Source organism: Canis aureus, chromosome 11, assembly GCF_053574225.1.
Source record: "Canis aureus isolate CA01 chromosome 11, VMU_Caureus_v.1.0, whole genome shotgun sequence".
In the NCBI taxonomy this organism is placed as follows: Eukaryota; Metazoa; Chordata; class Mammalia; order Carnivora; family Canidae; genus Canis; species Canis aureus.
Genome location: NC_135621.1, coordinates 62,257,219 through 62,270,855, shown reverse-complemented (window position 1 = coordinate 62,270,855; position 13,637 = coordinate 62,257,219). Strand labels below are relative to the sequence as shown.

General features: G+C 42.4%; 1 protein-coding gene across 4 annotated transcripts in view; it reads right to left on the bottom strand.

The window, feature by feature from the left end:
• LOC144324194 (uncharacterized) overlaps positions 1–13,637 on the bottom strand; it is a 580,701-nt gene that overhangs the window by 9,143 nt on the left and 557,921 nt on the right. For all 4 annotated transcript variants that reach the window (XM_077915487.1, XM_077915489.1, XM_077915486.1 and 1 more), the window contains one exon: positions 5,884–6,006. The gene's annotated coding sequence lies outside the window, so the exon portion shown is untranslated. The remainder of the gene's footprint in view (positions 1–5,883; positions 6,007–13,637) is intronic.

Below are 13,637 nucleotides of genomic sequence, written 5' to 3'. Positions count from 1 at the left end.
CTGTTCTTTTTGTAGTCTTTCTCATCAGTAAATAGGATCACATACAACCAGTCTTCCATGTCTGAAATTGGGGACATCTCTTTTCCTAACACTTCAAATCCAATAACCTGACAACTCTAACCCCAAAACATACCCTGATTTCTTCCATTCCTTTCCATCTTCACTTGGAGGACTCTGCTCCAAAGCCACGTCATCTCCCCCCAGGACTACCTGAAGAGCCCCCAACTCCCGCTACTCTTTTCTTTTCCATCCTTCCTCACTTCAATCCATTTTCCACAGACCGGCCAAAATAATGTTTTTAAGTGTTAATCAGATTATGCCATTCCACTGCTTAAGTTTATTTCCTATTAAGCTTAAAATAAAACCCAAATTTCTTAACTTGCCCGATATAGCCATGTAGACTTTGATCCTGTCTCTTTCTCCAACCACATCTTATTCCATTTTTCCTTTTTGAAGCACTTCTGTCACAAGTATTTTTGAGCTCCGTGAACATATCGAGTCTTTGCCTATGCCATCCTCTCTGCCTACACTGCTCTCATCACCATCTTTGAGTTCTCAACTCAAACGCGTCTTCCTCTGAAAGATCTTCTTTGATTGCCTAAATTAAGTCCTCCCTAGTGCTTTCTCATAGAACCCATAGTGCTGACCACAATTTAAGTTTTTAGTTATATTCCAGTGAGTTAACATGCAGTGTTATATTAGCTTCAGGTGTACAATATAGTGATGCAACACTTCCATACATCGCCCGGTGCTCATCACAGGTGTACTACTTAATCCCCATCACCTTTTCAACCCATCCCCCTGCACACCTTCCTTCTGGTAACCCTCAGTTTGTTCTCTAAAAAAATATGGAATGCTTCATGAATTTACCTGTCTTTGACAAAGTTAAAAAAAAAAAAGAATTTACCTGTCATCCTTGCTTATCTCTGTAGCATTCCAATTTTAGTATATGTGCTGCCAGAGTGAGCAGAGCGCTGACCACAATTTAAACTGTGAGTCTGTGTGTGCACGTCTTCAATGTCCATCGCCCCTACTGGAATGGCAGTTCATGAAAGCATATGTTTCATTTGTTAGCTATGCTATCCCCAGTCCCTATATACTGCCTGGCACGTAATAAGTCCTCTGGGAGACCAGGAGGAAAGAAGAGAAAGAAAGTAACAAAGAAAGAAAGAGAAGAACAGAGAGAAAAGGAAAGAAAGGAGAAAAGAAGGATAAGAGAAAGGTAGTCAAGCTAGCAAATTTTTACTTATTATTTATTTCTTTTTTTACTGATAAGATGAGTGACCTTTAGTCACATAACCCTCTATGTCATTTTTCCTGCCTATTAATGTTTCAGCTGCATCACAGACGGGGTGCCCTCAAGAATAGAGACAATTGGGCAGCCCCGGTGGCTCAGCGGTTTAGTGCTGCCTTCAGCCCAGGGTGTGATCCTGGAGACCTGAGATCGAGTCCCACGTCGGACTCCCTGCAAGGAGCCTGCCTCTGCCTGTGTCTCTGCCTCTCTCTCTGTGTCTCTCATGAATAAATAAACAAAATCTTTAAAAAAAAAAAAAAGAATAGAGACAATTGCCTGCATTTGTGGGGGTAGGGGGGAGTTGGAATAGAAGGAAGGAAGATCTAGAAACAGATCGGTCCTACTGTGGGGTTGGGTCTCTGAGGGTGGGGAGAAGGCTGGGGGACAGAACCTCAGATACCTTTGTTTTCCAAAAGCAAGGAAGACCCAGCCAGGGATATAGCAACTCTGGTAGGAAGATGGCACTGGGTGTTCCTTCCAGGCCAATGTTCCTTCCCCGCCCCCAGCAGGGCACAAGTGCCATGATTCTGTAGTGGAGGAGAAGAGACAGAAGCGGCCCTGGGAGGCCCTGAATGCAGCTTGCCTCAGGGTGATCTGTATGGTTTGCTGCCTGTGGCAGTCCTGACACGTGCCCAGCGGACAGATGGCAACCGAGGGCAGATGCCCCACGCTGCCGCCAGCCATCTCCATCACCTTGGTACCATTGAGGGCCCTGGGAATGAGAGACGACCTCAGGGATTCGATGGGAGGAAGTTGCAGTGTCTGAGTTGACATGACTTGCATCCTGCAAAACATGGCCTTGACATAGAAACAGGAGAATTCCCATAAAAATGGTTGCATTCACTTGCGCACCTAAATCTGGGAGTTGAACTCCAACCTGCCACATAATAATTCGGATTAATTTCCTTTGTCTTCCACCTCATTGACCAGGTGCTGTTTGTTCCTCTCATCCCTCACTCTTGTCTGATTCCCTGTCTCCATCTATCTTCTCCCCATTTCTTCCTTTAATTCTTCTCTTCCTCCCGTATCCACCTCGAGACATTTCCTTTTGCACCCCACACTGCCTTCTAGCCCACGGAATCCAGAGCAAGAGAAGCTGAGCCCTGAAATGGAGGCTCTGTTTGGGTGTCTGCTTTTGCCACGGGCCCTCCAAGTTCTGCTACCTCAGTTAGGTTTTCTGCTGCTGGAACTTGTCTCACCTGCTTCCCCAGTGATTTTCTGTGGCCTCCCTTTTTCTTTCTGCATTGGTCCTGAGGATTCTGCTGTGATTTCACTAATAAAAACATTTCCATTAATCAAAAAGCCCTTAAAAAGAAAACGGAAAAGGAAAAGAAAGAGAAAGAGAAAAAGAAAAAGAAAAAAGAAAAATCTCTCTGCCTGTGAGATAATGGCCAAAATCCTTTACCTGAGTTTCCATACCTCTCCCAAATGGAAGGCTCCACACTCGCTGCTTCCACTAGTCTCTTATGGGAACCCTTTTCTCCAGACAGACACAGACCTTTACTAAATTCATACACCTCTTAATCTAATGCAACTCATTGCTTTTGTACATACTGTTCCCTAACCTAAGTGACCTCTCTCATCCTCTCCACCTGTGCTAATATTATCACATGTCAAGGGACAGCCAGAGGCCTGCTAAAACCCTTCTGGTCCATGCTAGCCACATAACCAGTCCCCCATACTCCCCACCCTTATAGCCTTTATCCTTCTCTTGGACCCTTATCATCACTGTCATGTAAAGTTATTTATCTTTAATAAAGGTAAATCACGCCTGAATGAGAGTATTAGCTCTTTGCAATAATAATAATAAGGACTTACCTTTTTATTATTTATTATTATTATTATTATTACTTTTGTCAACAGTGTTACATAGGTAGCAGGTTCTTCCTTAAAGATGCATTGAATAACACTTATTGAATGAATCAATGGCATCGACTTAATATATGTCTACTAATTGAATAATGAGACTTGGTAAGAACAAAGTGAGTATGTACTGAGTAAGTGAATGCCTGCAACGAAGCCAACAGACTGCCCAGATGTTCTCACCCACGGGGAGAGTTCTGCAGCTCCAAGTCACAGTTGGATGATATTTACAAGGCTTAATACCATCTTTACTGACTTATCTCGAGTTTTCACTGATATCAGAAATAAATGTTTTTGTCATGCAGCCTAATTTAAAATTCTTGGCATATATGAGTGTTTTATTCATAATGTGACTATTTATAATCATTTGTTTTGTTTTAATATTATTTATCTCAGGGTGACTAATATAGAGACAATTATATATATTTTTTGATGGCCCAGTAAAGCCAAATATATTTTAGAAGCAAATCTGGGCCAGAGGGCATTATTTTAGAGATGAGGACACGGGGGGACAGAGAGGTTAAATAATATGTCCCCAAGACACGCAGCTAACTGGTGAGAATCTGGAATCCAGATCCTCTGAGTCCCCATGTCGTATTGTTTCCTACCTCCTGGTGCCTCTGTTAGTGAAAGGAGGAAAGGACAGTCTGCAATGTGGACTTCCCCCAGCCCTCCTCTCCCCAGCCCAATTTTTAAACACTAAAAAGACGACAATACGACCTCTACTCTGCTGTAGAGTAGGGTGGAGGCAGGGGGAGCCGAATCTCCAGCACTCTGAGCAAATCCCTGTGGCAATTCCACTCAACTCAGGCAGCACTGAAATGGGTACGCACATGTGACCCAGGACCGGACAAATGTGTGATACTCAAATGAGCTGAAGCCAGTGCCGAGACTTTGACCACGAAGCGCCAGCATGGCCAAGTGTAAGCGAACCACCTCCACCCCACATGTGTTTGGCATTTAGGATCGTCAGGAGTTTCTGCCTACTCCATCCAATCCCCCTTGGCTCATCGGACTTCAAACCCCTCTCAGCTCTGTGTTAAGAGGAGGTCTCGTGTACTGGTCCTCCAATGGCCCTTACATACCTATTAACGGTGGCCTGCTGGTCGCCAAGACATAATCCACCAGCACAGGTAGGTGACACAGAAAACAAACAAACGACAAAAGAAACCACTTTGCTAATTAGCCAAGAGATTGAATTCCAGGGATAATACTGCTGTTGTCTAACTGTGGATTTGAAATTAGGCATTCAGGGACGCCTGCATGGCTCAGCGGTTGAGCGTCTGCCTTTGGCTCAGGGCGTGATCCCAGAGTCCGGGATCGAGTCCCATGTCGGGCTCCCTGCATGGAGCCTGCTTCTCCCTCTGCCTGTGTCTCTGCCTCTCTCTCTCTCTCTCTCTCTCTCTCTCTCTGTGTCTTTCATGAATAAATAAATATTAAAAAAAAAAGAAATTAGGCATTCAGTCTATGCATTTGTATCAAAAGGGTGCTGGAGTAGAAAAATGCTTCTCATACAGTGTTCAGATAGTTTCATAAAGGAACAGTAGGGTCTCCTAGAAGGGCCTCTGTGGCTTTATCAGCTGAGTTACCACATTGGGTATCTACACTTCCCAACCTGACTTCAACCAGAGCTGTTCCATCTTAATCAGTATCCTGCATAATGCTTAAACGGAAAACATAAATTCTGCTTTAAAAACAACCGTCATAAAAACAAACAAAATTACTTTGCAAATCCACTGGAGTAGCTAATCTCTAAGGTGCCTACCAGGTCCTTTAATTTATGAGACATCTGGGGACAGGCTGAGCCTATGGTGCTTTTCGAATCATCCCAAGTAGGTCTGATCCAGCCTGGGTTCAGTCTGTGTTTTTAAAGGAGCCCACCATAGAGATTCTTCAAGAAGCACCCCATCCCCTTGAAGATACTCTGGGCCATTAGAAATCCAGGATTCTAGATCAAATCAGCTCGTGGATGAAGTAAATTCCTTACAGTTTTCCCTAGCGTTTAGACCCACTGTGAAGAAGCTCTGATCTGATTTAACACATTTAATTGAATTCATTTCATTGAACATCAATTAAATGTTATGCATTAGCTTGGTACTATTATGCTTTGGGGCTGGTATTTGTCATTTTGTTTTTGTTGTTGTTTATTTTTGTTATTTCTTGTTTGTGTTCCCATACTTAACATAGAAATTACAACTCCTACCCCTCCATAGAGTAAGGAAACATAGGGACTGGTGTTCATTTTTCCTTCACATATTTCCATTGGATTCTTCCAACCTCTGCCTAATGCCAACTGAGTGTCCATTACCAAATCAGGTGCAGGGTTAAATTGAAGAAAAGTTTAAAGGCCATGGTCCCTGTCTTCAAGGATTTAGAGTATATCTGAGAGAGAAAGCACTCCCACAGGTAACACCAGCAGGTGACAAAGGACCAGTGCTAGGCCAGCTACAATCACCTACCAGAGGTAAACAAGATTCGCTTGACAGAATGGCAAGGGTGAGATTGGGGCAAGCTAGAGTTTTCAGAGGACTGATCTGTTTACTGAAGGGCTAAAAGGGTTTGGACACAGAGAATGACCCTCATGGGAATGGGGGAAAGTGGAAGAGAAGCCCCAAGGAGCACTGAAGGAGGCTGGCCACTCTGGAGCAAAAGCTGGCTGTTTCGAGAGCCCAGACAACCCAGGCTCTCTGCCACTGCTCCAGTGGAGGTGGCCCATCGTGACTTACCTGCTCAGGTTCTCAACTCATCAGCTTCTCCATGGAAATCAGCTCCTGGACTCCCTATTGATCTCAAAGATGTATCTCCATTTAAATGCGTTTAATGCTGGCCACGTGCTTAGGGCTCACTACCTGTGAGAGAGGCAGGCGTTATTATCACCATAATCATCGTTTACCACCTGCCTGCCCCACTTGAACCCATTACTCACGCCATCCCTCTCCCGGGAGGGGCCTTTCGCCATCTCCTGGGGTCCTATACGTGCCTGCTCTTTGGGGGATGCGTGTACTAAATGCTAAATTTTAAAGTGGCCACTTCCAAATGGTTAGGGGAACTCGAAAGGGGAAATGGTATTCGGTTTGGATTCCTCAATAAATATGCCTATTGCTTCAGAAGTTGAGGGTGAGTCAGGAAGGAAACAGCCTACGGAGAGGAAACAGCCTACGGAGCAATGATAGGGAAGGCAAGAGCCAAGATATCTTCCAAAGTAGGGGTCTCCCCACACGTGCACAACCTTCCCCATTTTCCTCTCTCTCCCCCGATCTCGTTCTCCTAAGCCAGCAATGATAATCTGGGAATAAATTCGCATTTTCTAAGGGGGAAATATTGCCAAGCCTGTTAATCTCATGCAGATGTGATGTTACTTTTACTATGTTGTAATATGGCTTCTTAAAAAACAAGTCGGAAGGGGGGGGGGGATGCCCACCAAAAAAAAAACAACAAATATTCGCCAACCCATATGGTCAGTAATTGCTGTTTAATAGTCCTCCTATTACAAACCTGAGAGGCAGCAGTCTGAATTACCAGTAGAGTATTAATAAACAGGAATGAGTTAATAGTGCATAAAGACCTTCTAGTGGAACAGTGGGGGAGTTGAATATTCTTTTCTTCAGTCAGCTGTAAGTAATTACTGCATGGTGTGCTTCTGACTATTACCATAACAGAGCAATTGGACGTGAAGAATGGATAATAGTACGGACATGGAGGTATTTTTAGAATATCAGCAGTGAAGCAGGTAACTGGCCTACTCCAGTAGAAACCTTTAAATAAGTTTAGAAGACTTTTTTTTTTCCCCTCCCTCTCTCTCTCTCTCTCTCTCCTTATGACATTTAGCCAGGGTAGAATTTTAAAAAGATCAATCTAATAAATTATTTAAAATAACTTTACAAAGAGGATGCCTGTGATATGTAAATAAGAAGGCAGGAAGGGAGGCAGGAAAAGTCTAAGAGGCCCAGGCGGACAGGAGGCATGGAGCCGACGTTACTGTAACTACATAATCATAGGTTCCTTCCTGCTCCTCTGAGAGTACAGTCTGGACGCGAATCTGCTTGACTGGCTCCCACTGGCTGCGCAGGTGAAAGTGAAAATATTCAAATCAGAGCTGTAACTATGATTGCTAGAGTTGTGGGTTTTCTAAAATTGAGTTAGTCATCCTCGGTGACTTAATGATGCATATCATTTATTTTAAAATATTATTACAGGGGCATTGCCTGAGCTGCAGTGCCTCCTTCGCAGGCCTGTCCATTATGCGATGCGCCGGGTATGGCATGGGCGGCGGCAGCCGAGATATTGTCTCACGGCACAACATATGTTCTCAGATGAAAACAGCTTGAGACTTTGATTCAGAAAGCGGTAATTTTGCAAATGCACACAAATATCATTTAAGGGATATTTTGATTTATTTTATTTTATTTTATTTTTTTATTTTGCAGGGTATAGGTCCTTCTCCTGCCTCGAGGCTGCACAGGCCGATGCTGATTTTTCAATTTGCAGGTTTGTTAAGCATCATGGAATGTTTTGGTTCTCAATCAAGAATATTCTTCCCAAGTGGTTCCAAAGTCCTACGCTTGAAAATAAACGTGTGTCCTCTTTGTCTCCTAGCAGCATGTGTTCCAATGTACAATAGCGGCACAGGACAGAGGAAGGCAATGCCTTTGATTGAACCATCCTATAGGCTTTTAACCTGCCACTCTCCTGGGCTGGGAGCTTTCTTCAGGCCAGGCGGCACGCTCTCTTCTTTGGGCGGTGCTGGCAGCTGGAGTCCAGCGGGGATGCTTAGGAGCCAGGACCCACGTCCTCCTCCTGGCGGGATTCCTGTCCTATCTCGTGGCACAGGAGCTGAACACAGGATGAGCTGCCTCAGTGCTAATGACCTCGGAGACCCACCTGAAAATGAGGTGCAACCTATGGGATAGGTGGCGATGCTTAACTGATCTCTGCCCAGCGCTCTGAAGTCTGACAAACAAATGTGTGTGAAATAAACACTGTCGCATTTTTTTTTTCTCCTGAAAAACCACATAATTGTGTCTGAGCTCTGCCAGCCGGCATATTCTGATGCATCTAGACCCAGACCCTTTCTTGCTAAAAGATGCCGCAGCGAAAATTTACAGCTGTGTGTGTCACCTGTGTAGCTGGTCGTTCTTAATAGAAGTCAAGGGCACACCTGGAGAGGTGTCATCATAACCCAGGGACAGCAGTAGCTTCTCCCTGTCGCTAGTTTGGGTTTACTTTTCTCATGTCTTTGAAAAGAGAATAGTTCTCTTTTCCCCGAGTCTATAGAGAGGTGAGGACAAAAGAAAATCTGGTTAGTTAAAAACCAATTTTTAAAAAAAGTTTTCACATAGGACAAAGATCGATGGTCATTTCTAGAGACCACCAGACTCCGGACTTCATGAATTTGGGCTTCTGAATGTTTAGTATCTTTGTGTTTCTGGTTTGGTGAAATTCTGAGATACTTTATAGCCAATGTTGCAGGTAACCACACTCTCAGTGGTCGTGAGTATGCCCCACTGAAAGTCCTTCTTCACCCTGATAAGGCATGAACTTTCCCAAGGGCATGGGCTGCACCTGTACGGTTCACACCCCAGCTTGCCGCTCTGTCCAGAGCCACAGTACGTAACTTCCCCAGGAAGATGCATTGCCAGCAATCAGAGCTGTCGCATTTTAGATCAAGAAACCCCCCTGGGGAGCAAAAAAATAAGAGGTTTTTCCCAAGAGTGAGAGTAAGGGGAGAAAGGAGCCTCCGAAACCTTTACATCTCCATTTAGCTCTAAGAAGCCCAGGGGGGGAAGAAATACCCAGAAATGTTAAGAAACCAAGTTGTTGCAGAAGCCACCATTTTCTCTCTTTGGGTATTTGATTGAGCTGGTCCCTCTCTAGTCAAGAATTCTTAGCATTTTCAGGTATCCCCATTGAAACAACTTAGTAGGTCAACACTCCAGGAAGAACTGGCGAAAAGGTACATTATTTCGAATTGCTTATACAATTCAATTTGTATAACACTTTCCAGACTGGTTGAATTCATGGGTTATCATGACAACCAGTAAAACTCACGAATAATTTTTTCAGCGTTTGGTAAATAATTCTCTGAAATGTCCAGAATAATATTGCATATAACAGTAATTCTAACAGAGGTCTAAACAACCTGGCCTTTACCTGATTCATAGATTTCATCTCCTACCATTTTCCCCATGGTCTTATTTCAGTTCCTCCATCATCACCCTGAGCTGAGCTTATCCCCACATCCGGGTCTTTATATCATCTTTTCCCTCTGGCTGGAAGACAATCAGCCTCAGTGTAAATGTCATCTCCAAGAAACTATTCTTAACAGTTTTCTGGGCATTGTCTAAACATGACTCTGATTTATTTTCTTAACGGCATTTATCCTAGTTGATATTTTGTTTGCATGTGTGCTAGATCGAACTGTTCTCAATTCTTGATTCCCATCCTGCGATAATATGCATGCCATGTCACCACAGGTGGAAAATGATCCCCACCCAATTGACGTTAGGCTTAGCCATGTGACTAACTTGCATTGGTTATTAAATGGTGGTAGGCTTGATAAGAACAGAGACTTTAAATATGCTGTGTGTCTGCTTGTGCCCTGGTGCTCTTGCCATTCCCTATAAGAAAAATATGTCATAGGTGGTCACTTTTTGAAGAAGAATGAAGATACTGTTAGAACAAAACTGAACATAATCAGAGGCCTAGAACCCATAACCTGAAGTAGTGCTGTTTCAGCCAACCCATAGGGCCATTAACAAGAAAATAAACACTGCTGTTTGAACCTCTAATTATTTGGGTTTGAGTGTGAGGCTTATCATTCATCATTAATGTGGCCATTACTAATTAACATAGAAATTATACCAGAAATGGCTTTCTACTGTCAAAATCCTTTAAAATATGCATCATTTGGTTTGGGATCATGTAGCAAGTAGAGAGAAAACTATAAAAAAACTGTAATAAGCTGGGGAAAAAATGATAATCCATATTGTATAGTAACAAAAAACTGGATGAAACCATTGGCTGCAATAACTTAGAAGGCAGAAGAATGTACTATGTGTACTTACAGCAAGGGTTAGAACATTTCTGAGACAGAGTATTCGTGGTATGAGTTGGCTGCTATTATCCACAATTGATAAATAACTACATGAGAGAAATGAACTTGGAAAAAAATTGACTAGTTTGTAAGGAGGATTGAGGGGTATTGAAAGAACCTAGGAATTCTGGGAAGTGTAAGTTTGAAAATTTAAACCATTTCTCTCTAAAAATGTGACATTAGGACACTACCATACAGCAAAGACAAAATTTAAAAAGTGGTTGTCACACACTCTGTTAAGACCCCTGAAAAGATCAAGGAGATCTAGAATGCAACTCACGAGTAGAGGACCTACACTTACATCTAGAAAGATTCATGCCTCTAAAAGAACAATGAGTAGGCATTCAGCATGTATAGTTGACTAGAATCTACATGGGAATCCCCCAGAAATTTTGAGAGAGTTGTATTGGGAAAATTGCCACTGGCCTGTTTTGTTTTTTTTTTTAAGATTTTGTTTATTTATGCATGAGAGACACAGAGACAGCAGAGACATAGGCAGAGGGAGAAGCAGGCTCCCTGCAAGGAGCCTGATGATTGACTCAACCCCAGGACCCCGGGATCACGACCTGATCCGAAGGCAGATGCTCAACCACTGAGCCACCCAGGTGCCCCTTAGCCTGGATTTTAAAAGACTATGTATGTTTGAGATTCATAAAGATCTCTGGGCCCCCAAAATTTCACAGGCAGGGTGCAGATTGAGAAATCTGCTCAGCAACACAGCAGGGCATATTCTCTAGAACTGCCAGAAAGACCAGGATGAAACAGGAAGAAGTTCCAAAGGCAGAGTAGACTGGTGATGAACTCTCAGGTGTAGCACCAGAGCCTAACCAAGGTATAAACCAAGCTCTTTGTAGGCAAACCAGCCAAATTTGCCCAGCAGAATTTCAAAATTGCTAGAAAGCGGTGACTTCTACTATTCTCCTAGTTTGTTCCATGTTGCATGCAGGTGTTTGTTTATCCTGTCCCTATTCCAACATTGTATGTTAGAAATGTGGAGGCAGATAACATATCTTTTCAACTCTTAGGTGACTAGATCAAGAGCAGTTCATCTAGATCTGACACAGATCATGAGATCATGGACTTTGAAGCTGATGCCATCACTGGGTGAGCCTCTGTAGGTTTCCTGGGTACAGACTGAGTATACCTCAAATGCAGAGGGATCCTAAAAAATTGTGACCAAGACAGCAGACACTGGTAGATAGATTGAATTACTATTTTTAATTGTTCATTTATTTCCTACTATGAAATTATGCATTCATTTTTTTCCATAGGACTTACAAGTGTTCCCACCATGAATGAAAAAGACTTCATTGGTCCATTCATATTGGGCTTGGATGTGAATTGTCTTGGTTAATAAAATGTTAATAAATGTGACAGTAGCAGAGTTTTAGACTTGCTGGCATGATCTGGCTTGTTCTCTTGTACTCCTGCCATTCCTCATGAGAAACACATGACCCAGATAGCTACTGGTCCAGGGATTTGGTTTCTCCGGACTAGTGGATCAGATCTCAACTGACAGTTTCAAGCATGATAAGCTGAACCCTGCAATTCCAGCTGACCCACAGAATTGCTAATGAGACAAGTGAGTGTTTGGTGTTTTAATTCAGAAATCTTTAGGGCTATTTGTTCCACAGCATTATTGTAGAAAAAAATGCTGGCTGATACATTTATATGTGTGTTTACTGTCTGCCCCATGGGCATAAAAGGTCTATGAAAATAGGAATATTTTCTATATTGTTCATGTATATATTCCTGTGGACAGGAGCATTCTTGACATATGGTCATTGCACAATAAATATATTAAGTAAATAGCTGAAAATGTAATATATAGTAAGAAACTACCAATTTAACATTAACTATTAGAACCCGATTTGGCTATCTCATTTACTGAAAATTTAAGGTTAAATTCACAATGAGCAGAGAGGAATGGCACACTATAGGAAAAGAAGTCACTTCACAAGAAAGGATTAGAGATCTCCTCAAGTGGTGTTATGAATGTCTGAGATAGAGACAGCTGTAGTGACACGAATAGCTAATTTGGTTGAGAAAATGGAATTATTACGAGACCATGTCCCAGTTGTCTTTATGTCTGTAGCTGCAGTCCAAAGTGGGCTCTCAATACATGTATGTGCAAATTACTTGACTTTCAGAGCTGGTAAAAGCCTTTTAGACCCTACCTGGCTTTTGGTTATGGGAGATAACTAAGGTGACATCAGCAAATAATGCAGGCCTTGCTTAATTCTTCACTTGGCTGGAAACTCTCTAATCTGGGAGGAGATAGATGATGCCTGCGGCTCAAGCAAAGTACTCTCTTCTCTTTCCATAGATGAAAAGGGAAGAATTCTGCAGATATTAATGAATGTGCCTTTAGCTTTTTATATTCTCCAAATCAACTCATGTTACTTTCTTATTCTTCCTTAGCAATCCTTTCCCTTAGCCCAAATATCCCACCCTTCATTTAATGCAACCATTCCACTGAACAGTTTATTTTCCATCTGTTGTCACCCGGCCTCTACTATGGCCTCCATCCTGTGCTAAATCCTGAGGATAGACGTTAGATATAGTTTTTGCCACCAAGATGTCTACTGGTGAAGGAAGATAAATAATCAGATAATGTTGTTTTAAAATAAATGCTACAACTGAACAATACATCATAAGAACACAGAAATAGGGCATCCCAATGATACTGAGGGACCAACAAAGAGTGGGATTTGAAATAGAAGAGGAGATACAGAACAGATAATGATATGGAAGAAATGTTCCCACATTTTTGCTTATGCTTATAGGAAGGGTGGCCTCCATATAAGAATTTAAATACCAGTGTATCACTGAAGGAAAATGCATGGATGACCAGATATACACTGAAGTACTAATGGAAGAGGAAAAAGAAGAGTTTGCATGGTCTTAGAAGACTCTCTCCTGGCGTATAGTATACACACCATACCACAATCTCAAGAAACATGATGAAATGGCAAGGAAGCAAAAGACAGCAATTATTCTAGGAGAGAGAAAAGCAAAAATCTACCAATTGAAGCAGCTTTTTCCACTTGTCGAAAGTGCCTATTTTTTCTTGGTAAGGCACTTGAAGTCAGTTAAGAGAAATTAAAAAGTAAGTGGAAAAAGTCTGGAATGTAAAAAGAAGACCAAATTGTATAATAGAGGAGAAACCAGGATGGAATTTGGTCTGCCAAGATGAGGGTGTGAAGGGACAAGGGATCATCAGAGTCTGGAGCACTTCATAGAAACTCAAAAACAATTCTTGTGGGTTGATTGATTAGACAAGATAAGGTGCCCTTCGAGGTCAGGGGGTCAAGAGTTTATGTGGTCAAAGTTTTTCTGACTTAGTAGAGGGCATTTTGAAGATAGCTGGAAAATGTTTAGCTAATT